The sequence below is a fragment of the Melospiza melodia genome, chromosome 4 (genome assembly GCF_035770615.1).
Source record: "Melospiza melodia melodia isolate bMelMel2 chromosome 4, bMelMel2.pri, whole genome shotgun sequence".
Classification (NCBI taxonomy): domain Eukaryota; kingdom Metazoa; phylum Chordata; class Aves; order Passeriformes; family Passerellidae; genus Melospiza; species Melospiza melodia.
The window spans coordinates 58,200,162-58,223,246 of record NC_086197.1 but is presented as its reverse complement, the minus strand read 5'-3'; the positions used below and the strand labels follow the sequence as shown (position 1 = coordinate 58,223,246).

The window sequence follows — 23,085 nt, the reverse complement described above, 5'->3', positions numbered from 1 at the left end:
ATAAAAGGGTGTTAAAATACTGCAAACAAAAAACAAAATCCTTATTCCCCTCAAAATTACTTTTTAATGCTGCTGGGTACATTCTTATGTAATGAAACAAAAGACAACTACGCCATGAACTGATTTATTATTCTCTTAAAAAAAAAATCTAAAATATGACTATATGACTATTTTATCCTAAAATATCTGCTGGTAGAAGAATAGCCAACAATGCTCAGTGCTATATATAAAACTCCATGAAAAAACAAATTTATAAGATAAAATAGGCCATTGCTATTCCATCAGCTTGATGATGTCTCTTTTAATTTGCTATTGAGCTGAAATGTGCAAAAATTATATAGTTTAGTATGATGAATTAGGTAGGTAGTTTGTAGGTGGTAAAATACATGAAGAATCATTATTGTCACGAGTATTCTTAGTAATTTTTCTTTTTATAGCCTTATAATAATAGGGAATTTACACTATGATGCCTTTTTACTGACAGTCTCTAAGGAATAGATTTGAGTGCTGTTTTTATTTTCAGGAACTTTTGAGAATAGTAATAGTAACCATTGGGAAAAAAGAACACAAAATCAAGTCTTTTCAAACACACTTAATATGTAACTTAGCACATACATAAACACAAAAAGCAACCACAGAAAAATGCACTACTTTGGCAAGGTTTAGAGTGGATTATTAAAATTTTATGATTCTTTTTTACGCTTGTTGCTGAAAGAACTAGGAGGGGGGGAAAATGGAGGTCTGAGGTGCCTCGCTTAAAGTATTGCTGGGCTTAACATCACTCTATCAACATGGCATTAAGTCAGCATGTTCTACCCAGAATAATTGTGTCCCTACTAATGGTCACATCTCTATTACTACTTCATTAAAGATAAATAAATTCATCTCATTCCTTCTAGAAGTTGTATGTTCTAGATGGACTCTAACTGCAGGACTGTGAGCACAGCAGCAGCTACCACAAGGAATCGAGCATAGCATCATGACATAATGTGCAAAGATATTGAGCAGTTTTCTCCAATTAACTAAAATATCCGCTGACAAAAAAAAACCCCAATCAAATCTCAAAATATCCTTTCTAAAAGAAAGCAGTGCTTGACTTTACAAATGACAGAAGAAAGATTTTGGTGTGTACTTCAAAACTTCATCAACTCTTTTACTAGTCAGCAGCTTAAAAATATAAAATTAAATGTTTTTCTGTATATGATAAAATTCGAAGAACCTAAGAAAATACACTTTTCTTCTTGAAAAAACAACCAACTAGAATATACTTCAGACATTTTTGCAACCAAAAAGATGTAAGGTCTTATGGAGAAAGGTTAAATGTAGGATATGACAGAGCTTAAGGGATCAATAAACCTAGAAAAATTTGGTTTAGGGGAAAAATTCAGGGGGAAAGGAGGACATGGGGTATCCTCTCTTTGATTTCTGAAAGTTGCTGATTTATACGTATGTCTGCAATTTTGAAGGTGAATTCAAAATGAGGAATAAATTATGCAAATAATTAGTGGCTTTGGTGCTTTTCCTTTACATGAAAAACTCAGTAGCTGAGATTCTGCTCCAGATTAAGACACATCATTTTTCTACATGGGTAGGAAGCATGTTAGCTTCTACCATAGTCAGATATCAGATTAATAAAATGAATGGAACCTATAACTCCCTGTACTCTGTTAACTGGGCTAACTACACTGCCAGTGACTTATGGGAGACAGCATTCAGTTTGTGTCCAGATACCTTCATGATATATCTGTCATGAACTGAATCCTATTTTGATGTTCTAGACAGGTATCTCATAGCTGTGTATTGAACTCATTGAAGAGACAAATATTTTTTAATATTTAAAAATATATTTTAAATATATTTTAATATTTAAATCAGGAGGGAATAAATCAAGAAAAACAAAAGCTTACAGAACCTGGATTGCAAGAAATTCACTACTAGTTTTGCTACATCTATGTTACTAAATAGTACTGGCCAACAGCTATGAGGATCTGAAGGAATTACTAGGCTCGTGTCCTTTAAGCTAAACTCTCCTTAAGACAGAGCTGGTCCATTCCAAATATTTACTGGGAACAGTCTCTTGTCTCAGCTAAAACTTGCACTGTGCCGGGGTACTGTCTAGGTAGGTCTGTTTAGTATTGGCCAAAGACTGACAAAACCCAAACAGTTTAAGGGTACAGACTGCCAAGCACCAGTGGCATCTCACGCCCTGATTTTGCTCAACTTATTATTGTAAATGATGTAAGTTCATTCTTACTGAGAACACCCATTCCCCTGTGGTCAGTAAATATATTTACTGGCTACTAGAAAGTGTGTATCTCTCTTTGCAGCAGTGCTGCAGTGATAGCATATCAAAACATTAATTCTGGTTGTTTGAGATTTGATGCGGCAGCAAAGACCCAAATATATTGTATGAGCCTTTTTCAGCTCGATCTTTCACAACTTTACTGTACTGTGAACACCTAAGTATATATATTCTACTTTAGGTAAAACTTTCATCTTTAAAATACCCACACAAATACTTTAAGGAAGTCAGGAAAAAATAAAACAAAGGTTGCTTGTGCTGCCATTAGTCTTCTTATGTGTTAGCAAGTAGTCTATTCCACTTTTTATAAGATCACTACTAATTTTCAAAAATACCCTATTTCATTTAATGTTGAGAATGAAGCTGCTCAATGAAGAATTTCTCAACATTTCCACAGTATCATAGAACTGTCCAGTTTGGAAAAGGCCTCTAAGATCATAAGTCCAACTGTTAAACCAGCACTGCCTAGTCTACCACCACCACCACCAATCCGTGTCCCTAAGTGTCACATCTTTTAAATATCTTCAGGGATTTATATTCTCTTTGTTCAATAAGAATGGTCTTATTGCCTATTTACTGCATTTTTATGATGCCCACTGTCTAAGAAGTTCACAAATATCAACTCACATATCCTTCTAAGGTGAGATTGTAATGTGATATTATGCTAATTTGAAAAATGGGAGATAAGGCGCAGAGATATAATGCTGAAAATGCAAAAATGTTTAGGCATTTGATTTCAGATTCCTTAAGATTTTCTCTGTTCAGAGTATTAAACATTTTTAAACACAGAATATTTTTGAAGCATGGTTGCTATTCATTTCAGTAGATCAAAAAATCAGCCCCATAATGCGTCAAATTCATCATTCAAAAACCAAGGAATATGGTTAATGGCTACCTGGATAACCTTTGGTTATTGGCTACTTGGGTAATCTTTGGTCTGTCTTGACCAGAGTAAAAAAAGCCCTGGTAGAGACAGGGAGACTCTTATTAAAGAGATTTTTAATAAGAGCTTTATTAATTATGTGGCAAAGTAAGCAAAGATCTTATACCTACATATTCTTCACTCCGTGATTTTGAGCCATGCAAACCACATCTATGCTAGGCAACAAAAAAGACTGGGGCTGTTAGGAAAAAAAAATCCATGTGGTCATGACAAAGGTTAAGGAGCAGGGAGCACTGCATGCTGCACTGCAGCCCTAAAACAGGTCATGCAGAGGGGTGCCATCTGCATCCCTGGACAGTTTCAAGACCTGGTTAGGAAAAGGTATGTCTGATTTCATGATGACAGTCCTGCTCCAAAGAGGAAGATGGACTAGAAATCCTCCAGATATCCAAAAGTTTAATGAACCAATTACAATTCTGAATCTTCTGCCTTTTGAACTGATAACTGTTAAGGTTAATGCTCTTTGTATACTGACTTGTATTATTATTCTAGTTTCCTATTGAAGTCAATATTTATTACTTTGATGTTCAGCAAATAAGGAGAGCACAGAGATGGACTATAGCACTGCTCTAAATAGTACAGTAGTCTATCACTCCCTGTCATGTTCTAAAGAAATCACAGAAGGAAAAAATAAACCATAAAACAGATAATCATAAAATAATTTCCTAGAGTATGTTTTTCTTTCTTTTTCCAAGTCAGTATTTGTTGACCTAAGACCTGAAATGTTAGATGTTAAATAAGCTCTTCAAACTCCATCATTATCTAAAAATGCAGATTCATTGTTCATGGGAATATCCAAGACCTCCATCTCAAGAACTTAAAGAATGAAAAGCTTTACACAGGATAATACCACTACTACACCCTTGCTAAAATAGGAAACTTTATAAAAAAAAATTAAATCCTTGCTTTTAATAATTTCCCATCTCTGAGATAGATTTTTTTTAATTGCTGCATATTTCTGTCATAAACTTCAAGAAGAATGATACTGAAATCAATATTTCTCCCGAGGCTTAGTAGCAATGCAAAAATGTGATATTTTATATATTATTTTCTGGGTTTAAACATATAAAAATAATTCTTATTTTGAATATTGCTGTGTATTGAAAAAAACCCATGCTATTAAACCAATTATTAAGTCTTAATTTTATTTCTTATTATTATTATTTCAACCAACTTAACTGGCACCAAGAATTTATATAAATAATTACATTACATAGGTCTGTACTCAGTGAACAGCCATTTAATAATGACAGCTTTTTCTTCTCCCAGACATTTGAGTAAGCTTTATGAGATAGAACTTTAGGAAAGGGGGTGAGGACACAAGAGAACATGAGAAGTTCAAACTCTTGGACTCAATCCCAGTGGAGAGAAGCATTCAGCTTATAAGTAATTTTTTTTTTCTTTTTGCAAGTACACTTATTTTTGTAATTAAAAAAAAAAAAAAAAGCCAACAGAAAGAGATCTTGCTTCCTTACCAGATACTGCTTTTCTTACCACTTTATCTTTTTACTTGTAAATAGTATCATAATACCAAAACATAAACAGATGTAATTTCTACAGAACTTTAGTGTTATTACAAGTGCACGTACAGCTTATCCATCTGAGGATTACTTTTGAAAATCACTATGATACTGCCATAGCTATGTTACAAGGAAAACATTTACATTTGGAACTACAAATAAATTCAGTTGTGCCATAATCTCAAAGCCACAGATACATATTGCTATTATCACCAGTTTATATACAACCAAACTGGTATTTAGGCAGCAGATTGCAATTCAATCAGCTATTTATTTTCACAGTGATGCACCCCAGCACAGTTGCTCATGGTACATATATAGAACTCCATGGAATACCATTTCTCACTTTCAGTATTTGAGAGTTATAATTTACAGATGCTTCATCAAACTCAGATATTTTTTCCTGATTCTGACTCCAAGACTGCAGAGCACATTAAGAAAACCAGAAGTATACTGAATACTGTGAGTTTTGCATTCATGTAAAATTGGAAATCATCTTATTCACATTTGTATCTCAAGAGATTCCATGTTCCTAACTAAAGTACATTCAGGAGAATAACAGTTGTTAATAACACTAATGAAAAGAGCTGTAATAGATAAATTATAATGACAGAGTCAGATCTTTAACAGGCATTGCTGTTGCCATGGCACAATATTTCTAATGTAAAATAAAAATCCACTAGAAAATTATTCTATAGCTATGGTAACAACTGTATTGTGACATGATTATTCTATTCAACTTCTGTTTTCATTTGATCCAGAAAGATGTTTTTAGCATCACACTTTGCACATGTGTAATATCTGCCCAAAAATGTATTCTCAACTCCCTTTTCCCCACATTCAGTTGACTGCTAAAACCAACAGTCAGAACTGAGCAATATTTGGAAACTACCCTCTTAAAGAAGGATGGGTAAGCATATTTGCATAGTAAAGATTGCTTTGCAAGCACTAGAATACCCTCAGTAGTGAGGATATCAGCTGTATAGCCAAAACGTTATAAAAAGGGATGATCAGCAAGAAAAGGCATAAGATCCAGAAAATTCATAGTATTTAAAAACAGAAGTAGCAATACTCAGGAAGTCTTTATTTCACACAGCAAACAACGCTGTGCTCTGACCAAGCTACAGCTCTTTGATTGCAGCACTTTGGCTGCAGATATCTTAGATGAAGCAGAACAATATTTTCTCACTCAAGTCAAAGTTATAGCAAGTACAATGGACCTTGCAAAGGACAGAACAACAACATTACTAAGGAAGCGGTGAAGACTGTGGGCTTCTACTGTCACCAGCAACAACACAGAAGAGGAGCAATACTGTCCAGCCAGACTGCAGTTTCTTCTTCTGGTTATTCCCAAATCTGGAGAAACCAGCAAAAAGTGGTTGGCAAGGTTGCTGTAGATGGTGTCCAGGCTCTGTGCCCAGGTTCCAACACGGCCAGCTTCTCAAAACCCATTCCCTTAGAAATCACAGTGAGTGTCTCTGTGGGCTGGGAGTTTGCTCTCATAAGCTTCAAAACTGCCAATTCACCCCTTAGCATAGCAGTCTGCACTTGACTGTGTACTGAGGGGTTTTACTGCCTCACAGTCTCTACCTTCATCTTTTCCCTATGACCCATCAGGAAATGAAAAGATGAGAAAGATTTTCAGGGCAAGATATGGAGTTTTCTGAACGATGCTTGCCAGTATCTAACGAAGAAAAAAGCTTTGGGTGAGGAAGGATATTAGGCAGTTATTACTGCTAATTCCAACCACATTGTAATGCCTAAATATAGCCCTTGCCCAAATTTTCAGCAATAGCAGTGTAATATGGTACCAAGAGAGTTAATTTTAGCTCTTATTGAGCTGCTTTGTCTCTTCTGTACATCTTCAGGTTTTTCTGTTACATGTATATTCTGTATTTGAGGAGGACATAAATGTAATTTTCATAATCACATAAAGGGTTAACCTTTTACTGCAAAATTCAACACAGACAAAAATAAAGAGCTGCAGCTGCCACCTCCATAATGCCGTTTCCATGAGGATTTCTTTCTATGTGACTATATAAGGCTTGGTTCCTAGACATCTTAAAGACAGACAAGGTCTCATGAACCATCACATTTTACAGCACAAAATTCTGCCTTATGGCTGCACATCAAAATAAGGATTCTTCAGAAAAATAACATGCTAACATTTTTATGGACTAAACATATCAGACTGATAAAATAATGGTCAACATCCCTCAGGTGAAATGCTGGACAAATTCAACACTCACATTCAAGCTAAAATTCTGCTGGAACGCTTCAGCTTAGCAATGCAGCAAAAGCAAAAAGAAATCCTCTCAGTGTGTCTCTAAGTTTTAGTGAATGTTTCATAAGAAATTCTGAGAGGTGAATGGCAATGGATGTAAAATGTAATTCTGCAGAGAGATCACATATAATCACACTGAGAAATTCTGTGGGGATCTCTTTTTTCAGCAGAAAGCAGTTGAGTGGGTTGTGGCTGTGCTCAGAAAGTACATGTTAATTTGACAATATAGTACGGCAGGGCAGAGTAATACAAGAGGAAAACTTGTTACACTTAATAACTAAAATCAGTGCAAAGCAGTATCAGTGTGATAGATGAGCTCTCGTATCCTTTGGTTGAAGACTGTAAAAAAACCCTGTTATATGTTCCACTCCTGGTATTTCACACATCACATGCAAAGAAGGAATGACAAATTCCTCCACCAAGTGGGAACAAAACTTATGACATACAAGGGAAAAGAAACTGCAAGAAATAGTGGATCATTCTCAAAATAATGTTTCTAAAAAGAGACACTGCGCAACAATTTTGTTTAAAAGGAATTATTTGCCCTAGCAACAACTCAGTTTCCCCCAGCATGAGACAAGACCAGAAAGCAAAGAAAGTGTATGTTCTGCCATTTGCACTGACCATACATTTCTCTTTTCTAACCTTGATATAGAATATATTCCTGATCAGAGCAGTGTTTTTAAGATATTTCAGCTTGTCTCTTCCTCATTCCATGTACAAGATCATCTGTGCTCTTTTTCAACTTATGTTTCAAATCCAGAAGGAATGGAATTTGTGCTTTCATAAGAAATAATGTAAAATAAAGGTGCCCTACCCCAGTTTTTTGCTGAATCTATTAGGTTGTAGGGACAAAAAAGTGTACAAAAATTAGGAATGTACAGAAAATATCTCTGGCTGTAGAATGAAATTTCAGTTCTAGATATAGGTACATATACAGTCATGGAAAATTACATTCAGATTTTAAACTCTATGTGGACCATTCACTGAAATTTTATATATTTGCTTACATGTGACAGTATTGAAACTAATCACTAAAAATCATAGTCTTTTAGCAAACTTGCAGCTCACAACATTTTGAAGTTATAAATACTGACTGGGGAAAATGAGAGAATAAAACCAAATTAACTCTATTTACTTTCTCCAAATTATTTATTTGGGGGTTGCAAATTTGACAGGATAACTATTTAAATTCTTTTGAAAAGTATTTACGAAACATAAATGATCTTACAAAACATTGACATAATAATGTGCAAAATAATTTATCTAAGAATAATAACTCTCTAGGTATATTTAATATCTCCAAAAGTTGTTTACTTTTCACAAGTAACTGTATTTACTTTAAAAAGTAATATTACACACAGGATGCTTAGAAGAAGATGTGAAACAAAGAGCAAATATTGAAGTGGCTAAATGCAGACACAATATGGCCATTTTAGACACTACACAGTATCCAAAGTGATTGCAAAGGCTGACGGGTGTGACACACAACTTGCAAACCTCTGTCTTTCTGGTGAAGCAGCAAGAGCTCAGAAACAGTATTTCTAGTATCCAAGTTGGTCTAGACATCTGGTTTGGCATTAGAATTGTTTCTTAGAGATTAAATGCCAGCAGAGAAGGAGGACTGAGGGTAGACGTAGACAATACATCTCAAAGAATCCTTTATAGTAGAATAAATAATTTAATGTGTGCATATACTCCATTTCAGAAGACTTACATACACTTACTTTAAATAGGAACTGAAAACTTGTTAATATTTGAAATAATGATTATTGATACTTCTACCAAAATAGCCATCAAGTTAAGAGTCCAGAACACCTGAGTGCCACAGAGCATGAAAGGCTGGGTGACACCAAGTCAGTTCCAAAATACCAGTTTATGATATCTTGGAAACATATGTGCATTTGGAACATGAAATTAACCTGCTTTAAATTAACTATGACTGCTGGGGGAGTATCATAGCTAGCAGCCAATGTGTAGCCTTTTTTAAGCCACTAGGATGCAGAAAAGCATGTCTCAATTTTAGATACAGTTAAAGGAAAAACGAGCATTAGACTACAATTGCTTAGACATGGAAGAGTGGTGAGTGGCGTTGGGAGACAATTACAAACTTTCATGCTCCACCACAAATGACACTTTACAGAGCTCTCATACTGTACAAATACAACCAAATAAACAAAAATATTATCATGAAAAACTGCATGATTCATCAGCTAGTTGCAGGACAGAAGCTCCCACAGAGACTGAGAGGCATAATTTAACGTAATTAAAACCCCTCTTACACAACAAACTGGAAAGTCACGCAACACAAATGCTACACATAGAAACTCTGGATAATTTACCTTCAGTTAGGATCATATAGGAGTTAGAGGACAGTTTCACCTACTGAATAGCTGCAGCAACAGAGTAGATTACCACTCACCCCACTGCTCTTCAAACAGAAGGTATCACCGAGCAGCTCCAGGGCCAGAGCTGAGTGTAGGAATGGCTAACCTGCTTAGAGGGCTAATCAGCTGCCCCACTTTGGGCAGATTAGTTGAATTCACCTGGTTTATTTTGCTTGAGCTGGATTAAAAGTTCTCACAGAAACCCTTCTGCTGAAGCCACGCCTGGGGACATTCTATGAAAGAAGTTCAATGATACAGAGGTGCTGGTCACACCTTCAGCTACTTCCACTGACTTCTGCCATCCATGAAAGGAAGATATCCTCTGCAAAGAAGGGTCTGCTGTTCTCTCTGAAACACACAGGCAGATATCCCCCAAAGGCACTTGCTTTTCAAATATGGTACACCTACTAAAAATAATATTTTCTTTACTGGGGATAATAATGTACATTAATAAACATTAGCAAGGTCTAATAAAGAAGACTAATTTATCAAGCTAAAAGCACTATAATGGTACAGCTTTCAAAACCATTCTCCAGACTAGTAGAAATTTATATATATACGTTTGTTTAAGAGTCCAGAAACTGTAAATAGGAAAACAGAAACTCAGTCTAAGGGATCAGAATATAGACTAGTATTTGTGGGAATGATACTACTCTAGTCCCATAACCTATAGTCCAGATTTTGTTCAGCTAACAGTCTGATCAGAATACCAGGAATAATAGATGGTAGAAAACTTTACCAAATAATCTCATCCAGTCATTTGCACATCTTTAATAAGTAAAGAAAACTTCTTATGTAATTAGATACTTTAGATTTAGAAAATACCTTTTTTGACCATGAGTTACTTACTTCTCATCTACAATGCTTCAAGACAGGTGGTAAAAAGTTCTTTAGGGCCTTAAACCAGATACATCTGAAGCAAGGCAGATGTAGAATTTTATTGCTTAATTCTGCTCTAATTTATTTATATTACGCTTGCTGTCATCAACAATTTTATTTCCCTGTGAACTAAGGCCTCAAACCAGGCAGATCTTATCCTTCTATCATCTATATATTTCAACTGTTTAAGCAAGTGTGCTTACATTTCACCTGAGGAGACAAGAGATCACAGAGACATTGTTTTGTAGATTTGTAGATGGGAAGAATCTCCATGAACAGGGAAGTTCCTTGTAAAAGGCAAGGTGAAGAGATATAGCAAGTTGTCTAATTTACCAAACATACCCATGAGAAATGAGAGTGCAGAAGTAGTTTGTTACGTCAATCATAAGTAACAAATTATTGCAGAAACAATACTTCGATGGTTTCAATTAGCACATTCTTCATTTGGAATAAATTGGAAATTAGATGATCATGGTATCCTGAGAAATTTAAAACAAGTCACTTTTATTCTCTTTCTAAAAGCAAACAAGCATGACTAGCAGCTCAACATATGAGACAGCACTCTAAGAGATATACCAGAAAAAAAACCTGCAGATTTATTTATTTTTCTAAATTTTATTGTTAAAATATCAAGAAATTACCATGAAAAAATTTTAATCACTTTTCCTATTAAAAGTGGGCACACATCTTTTTTTTGTAAGAATAGGAAAGAGAGAGAAGGAAGGCAGAGAGAGAACAGGAGGAAAGAAAGAAGCCATTCTGATGACCACAGATAATAAAACCAGAAAGTCTTGATTAGACTTTCAAATCAGAATTGTCCCCAAAAAAGACTTTTTTGAATGTGCAATGTGGTTTTATGGGTTTTTTGTTTTTTTAATTATTTTTTCATTAGCTTGCAAAAATCTCATGAAGACACAAAGACAAAATGTCAAATCTTTAGACAATGCTTGTTTCCTTAAAGCATTTTTATGGAAGCACCTATAATAAAGCACAGTAAAAAAAAGCAAAGATGGTCACACCTGGAATAGGTTGCCTTGAATTTTATACTGTTTTTAGCATTTCACATTAAGTTAATTAATTATTCCTCCTATCTGCACCAACCTAAATGAAAGAAGGCTGATGATGGTGGTGGGAATAAATGAGATTCATTAGGTATTTCCAAGGAGAATGACAGCAGTTCTTAACTGAACAGGGAGTCAACTACCAAATGGGACATGGATACTGGCCTCTTTCTAGCCCAGTTAACAGATAACTGAATTTTCTTCAAGTCTTTAGATGGAAAAGAAGGCACTAAGCAGTTAAAATCTTTGCTCAGAGAATACATGGCGGGCCAGAATTCAAAGGAATTGAGACAGCTACAGTACTGGTAAACAAAGAATAAATCTGCACAGAGGAAAGAGAAATATATACTTTTTTTTTGATAGTTTCATTTCTTCCAAGCATAACTTGGATAAATTCCAAAAAAACCCAAAAAACATCTACACATATATGAGGATATACTGTGTTTTCAACCAAAATTGACTACACCAATATGAACATTGATCAGTGAAGTTAAAAAGTAAATTTAAAGTGAAACTTGACTTAAGTTCACCACACAGTCAGACTATCAATATGAAGCCTAAAAGTCTGTCATTTGTAATTGCTTTCAAATTCTCTAATCAATTTGAATTTCAATCTTTTTTTGTCATTTGACAGAATCCCAAGACATGCAGTAATCATCACAGAGAAGTACAGAAGTTTCAATCAAAATAACTGCCTGCTGCTTAAAAATGGCATTTTTCTTCTACATCAGGTAAACCACACTTTCTACTGGAGCCAACACAGCGATGTTTATCGCACCAAAGATTCAGAATAAGTCAGTCATTTCCAAGGTCTGATTGTTTTTGCCACTTTCTGAAGTCAATTAGTTGAGGAAGACTATTAATAAAGACAGATCATCACACTTGCATGATTTTACTTCACAGTCCTCAGGTGAAGGGTGGCAGAATGCTAATCCTATAAGAACTCTTGTGGGAAAGTAAGAGTTCTGAGCTTTGTGATATGAGTTCTTAATGTATCTTGGCAGTTAGAGAGACTGAATCATAGAAAGTAAAAATATTTCATCTTCATTGTGGGGATGGAAGTACTGCTACACACCAAGATGTGAGAGGTCTGTGGTGAGGAGGTGATGTTTCCTCTCTACTCCACTGAGGTGAAACCCTACCTGGATCCAGCTCTGGAGTCCTCAGTACAGGAAAAGCATGGACCTGTTGGAGTGGGTGCAGAGGAGGGCCCCAAAAACGATCAGAGAGGTGGATCGCCTCTCCCATGAGAACAGGCTGAGAAAGTTGGGCTGTTTAGCCTTGAGAAGACTGAGTGAAGACATTATTGTGGCCTTTCAATAACTAAATGGGGATTAGAAGAAAGATGGGGACAGAGTTTTTAGTACAACCTGTAGCAATAGGTCAGGGGTAATGGTTTTCAACTAAAAGAAGGCATATTCAGACTAGATATAAAGACATAGTTTTTTACAATGGGGGTGGTGAAACACTAGAACAGGTTTCCCAGAGAGGTGGTGGATGCCTCATTGCTAGAAACATTTGAGGCCAGTCTGGATGGGGTTTTCAACTGGTCTAGTAGATGTCCCAGCACAGGTGTCCAATGGATGACCTTTAAAGGCACCTTCCAACCCAAACTGTTCTACGGATTTTAAAGTAAGGCATCAGACAAAAGTTCTTAGCTGATTAAAGTGGACCAGAGCTTAAGGCAGTGCTGGCCTTTCTTCTTCAGGTGTGGTACAATGCCTTTTAGGAAAACACAGCAGTTAGTAACACAAAATAATGAATTTAGGGTCAGGAAGTGCCATTTCCATTTGCCCTGCACATAAGAGCATAGAATAATGAGGCTCACCTCCCCTGAACACATCTGACACTGAGACACTAAATATGGAGATCAGATTTCAGTTTTAATCATGGGCTATTTCTTTAACAAATTAGTGTTTGTTGAAGTATTTTAAAAAGGCAAAGCTCCTACAAACTCACTTTATTTCTATTTTACATTGTATTGCTATATGGAATATACAAAAAGGCTGCTTGAAGATACATGTAAAAGAAATCAAGGACAAAAAAAGAGAAAACTTAAAAGAAGAGCTACCATACCAGAAAGATTAAAAATATTCTAGAAGAGTAAGCAAGAGAGTGAGAGTAGGGAAACACAGAAGCAGAAGTCAAGGGTGAATATTAATTATACATCTAGAGATATACATATTAATAGTTCTATATGGTTATATATATATTAATAGTCCCAGAGAGCTCTCACCAGAACTGCACAACTCAACAAGGGCTTTCAGTCTTCCTGCTGCATCTGTCTCTCCTGTCAAGAAACTCCTTTGATCAAAATACTGAAATTAGACCTCTCTGTCTTTCACTTTTGCTGTATTCCTTGCCTATATTGTCACAGCCACATCAACTCTAAGTTACTGCCCAGGTACAAGCTAGGGTTTTCAAGTATTTGTTGAGTGGACACTACTTAGTTTCCTGTTTCTTTATACGTGAAGACAATTGCAGGGAGTTTTAATTTTTACTGTGCATCTTGCCTGAAGTCAATCATATTTAAATGCAACTTTTCTTTCACAAATAACAATGATGTTATTTTCTGTATTACATTTTATTTTCCTACTTTAATTAAATGTATAGATTTGTCATTGACAATTTCTGGACTAAGTCATAATAATTTTTTCAGTATCACATCACAATCATGACAATCATGGGAAAACTTAAGACAAAATCAAGGAGAAATTCACAGTAGTTAAAGCACCTTTGAAAAACTGTATATTGATTCAACTAAAAGAAACAGAATAACCCCTAATACCTTTTAGTTATTCATTTTAGATGGAGTTTTTTTGATAATTTTGATAGAAGTCTTTTTTTTTCTTTTTAATTAAAGCTTCCTCACATGTTTAGCTGTGCCACAGTGAGTTTCTTAGCATATTCCACATTGACTCAGCAATCCTTTCAGCTATGTCATGTGGGAAGCTTAGCCATGCTGTTCTGAGTGGTAAACCGGGTTGTAAAGTCAAGGCTATTGCTAAGCAATTATAGCCTTCGGTCATGAAGCCAGAATTTTTTCAGCATCATCAGACACTTTCTCAGTCCTTACATACTTATTTCTTTGGTGTGCAGTCTTATATATGGCACATGTTTTGACTCCTGAAGGAGAATTAGCGTATTCCTGGGCCTCAGATAAAAGACTGGTGTCCCAAGTGTTTTCTTCAGTCACTGTAATTTTCCAGAACAAATTGAAAACAAAGAACCTACATCCCAAACCCAACAAAAGAGTACAAAGCTCAAAGCTGGAAGTCAAGCTTCTGGCATAGTGGAAGTAGCTACCAAGACCACACCAGATACCTAGACTAACACAAGGAGAAGTCACCACTTTGGGAGAATTAAAAAAAAATATGAAAAACTAAGGGCAGAGGAGGCAGAGTTCAACCAGACAAGTGAAAAGAAGATAGAAAAGGTCAAAGAGAAGGAACAGAATAGTGAAAGTATTTTTAGCCTGTTTCACGAACCCATGCCTTTCTTTCAAAACAAAAATTAAAAATCCCAAACACACATGCCCATTTCTACACAGACTTGTATTTGCCATCACAGGTATTGTAAATTGGAAGCTAGCAATACACACAAACACAGAATGTACTTTTCCTTCTGCTAACTTTAGAAAGAGAGCCATAACCTAAAAATGTAAAGTTGCATTCTAAATCCTCATGATTACAAACATATTCATGGAGATTGTACACCTAAGAAACAGATTCAGATGGAGAGAAAAAAGGAAAATAGCTTAGGCAGGTAAAAAAGTCATTGGGTTCTATCAGTTTAAAGAATATTACAAAATCTTAGGATTAATTTCAGCCTTTTCACTACACTTTCAGCTTTTTGACAAAAAGTTTATTTGATGAGCTAGGAAATTATGTAGCCTATCAACTGCATTCTTCAGAAAACAGAAACACTGCTAATATGCAGATTAAATGCTGATGATAGAGCACAAGAAAAGTTTGGAGGTGTTATGCATGAGATTGTTATTGTTCTGCTTCCTCTACAACTTCAAAGCCAGCTAATACAATAAGGCTCCCACATGCTCTTAAATTAAACGTGTGAATGAGACAGACTTCTTCCTCGATTTCACGTCTAAACACCGCGATTGGCTTGGAGGCACTACCCATAACTGAGCGCTAGGCGTGACTCTCATCCCTTACACACCTTCAACCCCATTAATCACACTAACATAAGGGTGGCACACAGAGCCTTTACTGGGGAACTCTCAATGGCATCAGGAGCACTTTATTGACAGCTGTGATCCTAGAGACACCAAGAACATCTTTTGGCTGTGGTAGATCATGTCTCACATCCCACTCCAGTGACACAGCCGGCAGTATCATCGGCCACATCGCTACTTCTCCAGTGGCCTCCAAGCATTTGCTGCTCATAATCCTGTCTCCACCCCAAAGCTTTTCATCTTCTTACAAAAGAAATTACCTTCCCACAATTTCAGTGGGAATACTTCAGATCTGTCAGTAAGTACATGGTATTTTATTTTTTCCTCATAAATCTGACATCATGGCAAATTTCCACTCTCCTAATTAATAAGTAGTTTTCAAGGTAACAACTGTTTTTTCTTCATAATGTGGGAATGCAATGGTGCTTATTGGAGGATGGTTTTGCACATGTGACACAGACTAGCTGAGTAATAATAATAATACTACTGATTCAACTACATTCACCAATATGAAGCCATTTTGTGTTGGTATTTTTTCACAGCAGAAAATTCAAGACTTACTAAATCAAAACTAGAATAACAATTTTACATATAGAGAAAGAAACTTGATTTTTATATAAGCCACTAGAGAGGAATTTATTTTCTTGAGAAAGACCTCAAGTATTTATTAGGATTTTACAGACTGTCAAGAATCACATGAATCAGGAGATTAGGATATTTTTCATTTAGTTCTGAAGTAAAATTTTTTTGAAGTATGAAGGAACAAAAATTGAACATAATTTAAGCTTCTAGTCTTAGTATCAAACTCAGGCTGAGTCATAAAAATCACTGAGGACAGCTGTGATTATATAAAATTTATGGTGTACCAGCTGTTCACTGAGAGTATTACATTAAGAAATTGCCCCTTCCAAATATAAATTGTGGTATCCAAAATATCTGATGTGGTAGTTTCCCTTCTACTAAGGGGACATAGGGTTCTACACAACTCCTTCTAGATACAAAAGAGAATAAATAGACTGTATTTATGAAACACAGAAAATGTATTCATTGTGTGGTTTAATGGCAAATTTTCTTCTGGTCTGAAAGATGCTCTAACTGCCAGAAAAAATTTTAAGAAGTTAAAATTAATTTGAAGAAAATAAGAACAAGCATTGAAATTCTGTTAAATACTCAAGTATCAATGCAAGCGTACACTAGAAACAAACTCTGCAATATGAACACTTCAGAACTGTCTTGTTTAATGGTTTACAGAAAATCCACAGAAATCACTTTAATGTAACTTAAATACCTTTGCTTGCATTACATTCTCTAATCAGTGAGGCTGAATCACAAGGGGGCATAGAGGTGATAGGAAAGGTCATCAGGAAGGAAAAAAAAGAACACCTTAAAGAGACATGAGATGTGACCACACTGCACTGACAATAGCTACAGTGTTTTGTACACAGCAAGAGAGCTTTAAAAACACCCTACTTGGTTACACAAACCTTGCAATATCATTTTGGTGCACTGAACAGGCTGTGAAGCTTGCTCCCACCCTGAGCAAATTAGCCCATGTTATGCTGCACTTCGATACCAGTTCTCAAGCTAGAGGCAGTTTAAAGATGGCACAATTGTCTGTTTTGCAGATATATTCTCAACAATTTAGGTAAAATACCAGTGCTGCCAGGAAAGACTAATGGAATTAGGCTTTGACTCAATTTGCCTATCATGCACGGATATCTTTAAAAATACCAACCTCTTTATTTTTAACTGTCCACAAGAACAATGTCACAAAACATCAAAAGCTATTTTTCTAAATGGAAGACATTCTAATTAAAGCAGAACAGCATGAAGAAAAAAAACACTGTAGTCCAAACTAAAATCTGCTATATTGCAACTCACGAGCCACTCCTAGCATTTTCAGTTGTTTACCAGGCGAATTTTGAAAATCACTTCAATATTAGTTTTCCTGAATTTCCTCATCTGCAATAACATCAATCCCTCTAAAGGGCTTTACGACCTGCTAAGGAAAACAGCACTATAGGAAAGCTAAGTATTATCAGCATCTTTTAAGATGTTTGTCAGACTTCACCATAAACCCTGAGTTTTTCAGAAGTCCTTTAAAAACTCTTTTACTGTGGTTTTCTACTTCTCTAATGTTTGTAGGAATCTTTTTTGATATGAAAGAAACTGAATGCATGTGGAAACAAATTTAACTACAGAGTATACATAGTTTAATTATATATATAATAAATTGAAAAATTGGAGAATGTTTTATAAAACACTCTGGGTATAATAATGATGTGTTACTCCTAGGCACACATATTTCAAAAGAAAATGGTTATGGTTTAACTCCAACAAAATGAATTTAAAATATTTATAAGATTTGAATGATTAAATATTATTTTGCAAAATGTGATTTTTCACACAGCATGCTACACTGAATTTAAATCAGAGGCAGATGGTATCCAGTATTCTCACTGAGAGGACTGGTATGTCAGACAATTTAGTATTTTGTTCTGTTTAAGACAAACAGGGTCTCTAGGGTGTTTGAAAGTCATTCTATATTGGAAGGGGAACTAGAAATATGGTGTTCACGTAAAACATTTATTTACTGTGCAATGCTACGCAGAAAAGTAAGGAGAAAAACTGCATCAGAAGTCTGCAATGTTGTCATGAATTCCAGGTTCAATTAAATACCTTGCCCTTTTATGTTCTTTCCCACTCAGCCCATCTAACTTTCAGACTTCTATTCATTACCATTTTTTTGGGTAATAAAAACTGCATTCACATGCTTTAATACTGGCAAGAAAACCCTCCCAAAAATCTCCAAATAACCTCTGTAAATATAACCTTATTTCAGAAGCTGCAGCTGGCTCACTAATGATGACAGAGATGACCACTGATCATAGAGTTTTCTAAAAAAAAAAAGCAATATATTTTTGAGAAAAGACATTTTCAAGAAACTTTCTTGGTAACTAGGCTATCATTGAGCTTACTGCCCAGAGCCTGATATGATTTAAGGTCATCTGAGTAACCTACAGAATTTAATTCCATACGAAAAGTAACATCCCTTGGGATTTTATACCTGCCTCTGTTGTGAGAATTAACCTTAGAAAATATGAGAGTTGAAACTCTATCAATCCAGCTGTGAAACTTGCATTTAAAATACCATTCTTAATCTTCCCACTGCACAGCTCCAGCCTCCAAAACAGGGTGTCAACCCTGTGCCATGCAGCCTTTCCTCATTGCTCCAAGTTATGACCCCAAACCAAATCATCTGCCGCCTCCTCTCCTACACATTCCATCTTTCCAGAAACTGACTCAATCCCTATGCTTTCTCACACTTCTTATCTAGTTTTCCTACCAAGGTAAGGACATCGATAAGCAATGCTGCACAGCTGTGGAAAATGCTTTCTCTAACTCTGAATATAATGTAATGCAAAAATAGAAGCCCAGATGCAAGCTACAGCCTTCTATGTCAATATCATTTTGTCTGTTTCATGTGCTCTCTCAGGACTAACAGGTCTCACACAGGTCTACAGCTTAATTGTTTCTATTTCCTGAATTGCTGGGTTATCGCACATTCATTGTACAACACAGAAATACTGTGAAATGGAGACAATACTGGCATCTGTAAGATGGTATGAGAAATAATTAACAAAAAATACACGTTTAAGACCCAGATATTTTCCACTTTTACTACTATTATTAGTGTTAAAGACTATTAAACTATCTTCCAAGCTGTTTCTTTACTGAATACGATCTATTTGCCATTGGATTGAGGGGAGAAAATGATATTTATATTACCAGAGGATTGCTTTTTTATTTTCAGGTCTCTCTCTTCTGGGTTCTCTAGACCCATTTCTTCTTATTCCAATAGTGGCTAAAACTTCATAGAGAAAATGCTTGTGTTGTACCAAAATTAATTTGTATTAACTACCATCCATTCACTTCAGTTCCAAGCACACACTGATACTCTCGTGGAGGAACACCGTCACTAAAGGCTGCACACACCCAGGATGGGGTCACTGCATCTAGTCCTTCCTATGAACAGGCAGCAGTGCTGAGAACACCGGTCTGAAGAGTTCAGAGACCATCTGTAGACATGCCATGAACTACAGGTCCCCAGGCAGCTCCTCAAAACCATTTAAGACATATAGCACACAAAAAAAAAAAAAAATCAAAAAATCCCCAGAGCTTGCACTGCAGTAAGTTGGCAGGAGAGATCAAGAATACTTTAGATGTCCTTGGGTCTTTCATGCCCACGCAATTCTTTATGTGAAAACACCCAGAGGATCCTCTGCCATACCTAACATTCATGAAGCTGTTCCGGACTAATCCATATGGTGTGAGCATCTGCCACTTTTCAGTATAATATTCATTCCCAGAGCATTGCATTTTCCACAGATAGCATGAATGACTAAAAAATAATAATTTTGTGATAATTCTGCTTCCGGGAAAACATGAAATGGTGAAAAATTGACATTATCTTTGGTATTTGCAAAGCCTCCTGAAGTGGATGAATATATGGAACTGCCTCAGCACACATTTAAGGACTATATTCTTATCAGGAACATTTGCTCAAGGAGTTTGTAGACAGGTAGGGGCTGGCCTCTTCTCCCAGGAAACCAGAGACAGGACAAGAGGAAATGGCCTCAAGCTGTGCCAGGGGAGATGAGGAAGAATTTTTTCACTGAAAGAGTGAAAGCACTGGCACTGGTTCCCCAGGAAGCTCGTGGAGTGACCATCCCTGCAGGTGCTCAAGAAATGCCTGCGCGTGGCCGTGGTGCTCGGTCAAAGGTTGCAGTTGATGATCTTGGAGGTCTTTCCCAGACTTACTGATTCTAGGACTGTGAAGACACAAATGTCTTTAGAAAGCAAATTGTGTAATGGAACTGTTCAGAACTAGAATGCATGTTTTTTTACATTATTTAAATGCAGCTTATTGCATTTAAAAATACTGAAAACAAAGTAATAAACCCAATTTTGTTTGATATTTACATTTGAGTACAGACCTTTTCATATGTGGTCTGCAAGTGCAGTTTTCCCCTCCAGGAAGTGAATTCATATTAAAATCACAAATATAAAACAGATTTGTCCAATCTGCATACAGAAGTATTAGAAGGCCAATAATATGATAAAAACTTATGAGCTGTAATTTTTATGTCAATTCTATACTTTGACAATTACTTCTTAAACATGATGGACATTTCTTAAGTTGATTAATAGAATTTTAAAAAACTGTGGAAAAGAATTTTTTTCAAGAAAAAAACCCTTATTACAGAATTCATAGAATTATTTTGACTTTTTTTTTTTTTCCCCCAGAAAAAGACCAAATTTATATCCAGTTATGCATATAGGTAACTTCACTCGTTCAAACCAAATTTATATGCAGTTCTGCATATAGGTAACTTCACTCCTTCAAAGTGACCAGTGAATTCCAGCTTACATCTGTGTGAGCAGAGCCACATGGGTATGGAACTGGCACACAGACTGCTGTCTCTCTACAGACTGTTTTCTCCTGATACTAAAATAGCTACAAGGCTGGATTTTCAGTTCAGCTGTAAGTGTTACAGAAGACATACCACTTCCACCACCCCCACAAAGAAAGGAAATTTTATACAAGCAAAAAGCAAAATCACCACATAGGTTAGCAAAAGGGCAGCTTTCAAATAACAAATTAACTCTCTACATTGTTTTTTTAGCACCAGAGACATGTTGAACAGTGACGTGGCTTTTTCATACTCACATCCAGCCTGGCTATGGGAAAAAAAGTTGTGGAGAGCCCCTGCCATTGTGTTTTATTGTTAAAGGAGACTGTAAAATATAAATATGCAAAACGTGGGAAGTGTTACACTACAGATCATTGTGATGATGGAAGATGAGGAAGGAAAAAATCCTCAAATCCATCATCTCTCCCTTCAGGTACCAGAACTCTACATTAAACAAGTGAGCTAAAAGCATCCAAGTGCCTTTTCCAAAGGTGCAGAAAAGTTATGCTCCATTAATTTATGCTAAAATCTAATTTTATTTCCTTCATAACTAAAAGGAGTAAAAAAAGGAATAAAATGTTTCATTTTTCCTTTCACTGTATATAAGCATGTTCTTAAAATACCATCTTACTGCCTCAGGAAAAGAAATGATAGCATAAGAATTTCACTATTTCTCATTGTATAAACTCAAACCCCCCCAAATATTTCTAAAATATAATTACTGGTTTTGATTTTACAGCATCTGATCCATGAGTACTTATTCCAGCTAATATTTTCAAGAAACATACCATGGCTATTTTTGGTCTTCCATACATTTCAACATAATTGACTGGTTAAATTTTCCTGTTTATTAAACAAAGTTATTGAAATTTTTAATTTGCAGTAGAACAAATCAGACTGATAAATTTTCTTGAAGTACTGGGCCTAGCACGTTCTTTCTGTTTAATCCAAGAGAAGGAGCAGTTAATTTTTATCTTTTTATCTAACGAGAGCTCAAGAGTGAAAACCATCAATAGAACTTCTGAAAATAACCTGCCCAGGAACCCCGCTTCACAGAGCTACCTATATTTTGGGCAACACTTGGTCTGTGTGCAGAGAACATGAAGCTCTTATAAGAGTTTGGGATCTTCTGCACATCTCTGTGCTGCATGTTTTATGTGTGTCTCTCAACAGATCACAGCACTTGTCACTGCTTCATTTTTTTTCTCTGACAAATCCCCCTCTAAGAACAGATGGAGGCTCGTGTCCTCAGAAATGCACCCTTGGTTCTCTGATTTCACCCAATGCATCAGCTCCAGGTCCATGTTTCTTGGGAGAACCTCCAACACAAAATACCACAGATTTTGTCTAGCCCAGGGGAGGTTGTTCACCTTTCACTTAGCAAAGTGTGATGGACAATGCTTTCCTTACAGCTCCCAGCACTGGGAGCTCACTCAGCCCTAACTGCATGCAGGTTAGAAGTGAGGAAGGAAGCAGTCTTGGTATTTTACTGGTTGCTCAGGCAACCAGCTCCACTGTCAGGAAACAAAACATGGAAAAAGTAATCTCACTGAATGGAAATCTACTTAATTCAGAATAGGTATCCAGTTTATAAAGTAGTGTGATGTTATGTAAGACCAGAAAAACAGCCCAGATTTGATGCGTATTTTACATCAACAAAATTGTAAAAGAACTGGTACTAACAACTTGTATTATTTCCAAACTGCATTGAATCATCAAATGCATAGAATCACTAAGAAAGCTGAATCTTAAACCTGAATTTTAAACTTGCTTTTCAGAAAAAAATAGTCACTGATATTCAGCAACATTTTCATACCAAATAAAGCATTAAAACATTTGTGACTAATTTTGTGACTAATTTCTGTGATATCTATGCAAGGTTTATGGAAGCCATTCCCTTATTAATGTCACAGGAAGTTTTATGTCAGCAAGAAATAATGGATAAGCTCTTCTGAGTTGAATTACCAATCTGATATACTGAACAAAAGCATGGGCTTTATAAAATCACTGCAATCTAAACACTAGTCCTATTGCAATAAATTA

At 35.9% G+C, this 23,085-nt stretch overlaps 1 protein-coding gene across 9 annotated transcripts in view; it reads right to left on the bottom strand.

The window, feature by feature from the left end:
• The window catches only part of ANKS1B (ankyrin repeat and sterile alpha motif domain containing 1B), a 407,265-nt gene that overhangs the window by 212,294 nt on the left and 171,886 nt on the right, over positions 1–23,085 (bottom strand). The window lies entirely within an intron of this gene.